At 48.3% G+C, this 1,167-nt stretch overlaps 1 protein-coding gene across 1 annotated transcript in view; it reads right to left on the bottom strand.

The window, feature by feature from the left end:
* ALG1 (ALG1, chitobiosyldiphosphodolichol beta-mannosyltransferase) overlaps nucleotides 1–386 on the bottom strand; it is an 8,591-nt gene extending 8,205 nt beyond the window's left edge. The window contains exon 1 of the mRNA XM_017741295.1: nucleotides 363–386. The gene's annotated coding sequence lies outside the window, so the exon portion shown is untranslated. The remainder of the gene's footprint in view (nucleotides 1–362) is intronic.
* Between the last annotated feature and the right edge of the window lie 781 nt (nucleotides 387–1,167).

Raw genomic sequence — 1,167 nt, 5'->3', positions numbered from 1 at the left:
AGAGATGGACCAGATGAGGACTTTTGCTCCAAATGGGAAAGGAGAAAACCTCAGTCCGTAGAGATGAACCAGATGAGGACTTTTGCTCCAAACGGGAAAGGAGAAAACCTCAGTCCGTAGAGATGGACCAGATGAGGACTTTTGCTCCAAATGGGAAAGGAGAAAACCTCAGTTCCTAGAGATGCTCCCAGAGATAGTCCTAACGATGAAGATGATGAAGACCCTTTGCTCCCAGGGAAGGAGAAGGGCCTCTGTTTTTGTTTCTGAACGGCTCAACCTTAAAATTGTACCCCAAAAAACTTCAAGAGTGGACCCTCGAAAGCAGTTGCGGGAAAAGCTGCAAGTCGGGGGAAAGGACTCACACGCAGGCAGAGAGACTCCTCTTCCTAAATGGACTGAACAATATTTGGAAGTGGGCGGCTGTCTCGTTGTGATAATGTTTTCATAGCATGAGCAAGAAGAGACTTCTCTTTCTAAATGGACTGAACAAGGTTATTATGGAAGTGGTAAACAGACTGAACATCTTAAGGGTTGTCTTTTTACATTGTCAGTGGGAGAAGGGAGGAAGGTGGGGGGAGGAGGAGAGTTCTGAAGGTGGTATAATTTTTTTTTCCTTCTTTTAGGTCTGTTAATAAACTTCTTTATATTCTTTCAAGTTTGGTGCCTGTTTTGCATTTCTCCTAATTCTTATCTCACAGCAGATAAACAGTAATGAGTATTTTGGACCAAACCACTACAGAACATTAGAGCTCTCCCCACAGAAATGTGAGCATCGTAACAGAAGCAGGCAGCTCTGCAGAGACAGGGTCAAAATAACATGAAAATGGAAACCTGTTTAATAACTTTACCCACGACCTGGGTAAGTGACTGAGTGCACCCTCAGCAAGTTTGGAGATGGCACCAAGTTGGGTGAGAGTGACAATCTGCTTGAGGGTAGGAAGGCTCTGCAGAGGGATCTGGACAGGCTGGATCAGTCCAAGGCAGACCTTGAGGGGCTGGAGCATGTCCAGGGAAGGCAACGAAGCTGGGAAAGGTCTGGAGCACCAGGAGCGGCTGAGGGAGCTGGGAAAGGGGCTCAGCCTGGAGCAAAAGAGGCTCAGGGGGGACCTTGTGGCTCTGCACAAGTCCCTGACAGGAGGGGGCAGCCGGGGGGGGGCGGGCTGTGCT

The sequence above is a fragment of the Corvus brachyrhynchos genome, unplaced genomic scaffold (genome assembly GCF_000691975.1).
Source record: "Corvus brachyrhynchos isolate BGI_N302 unplaced genomic scaffold, ASM69197v1 scaffold58, whole genome shotgun sequence".
NCBI lineage: Eukaryota > Metazoa > Chordata > Aves > Passeriformes > Corvidae > Corvus > Corvus brachyrhynchos.
Note: the sequence above shows the minus strand (reverse complement) of the source record. Positions and strands in the feature narration are given on the sequence as shown.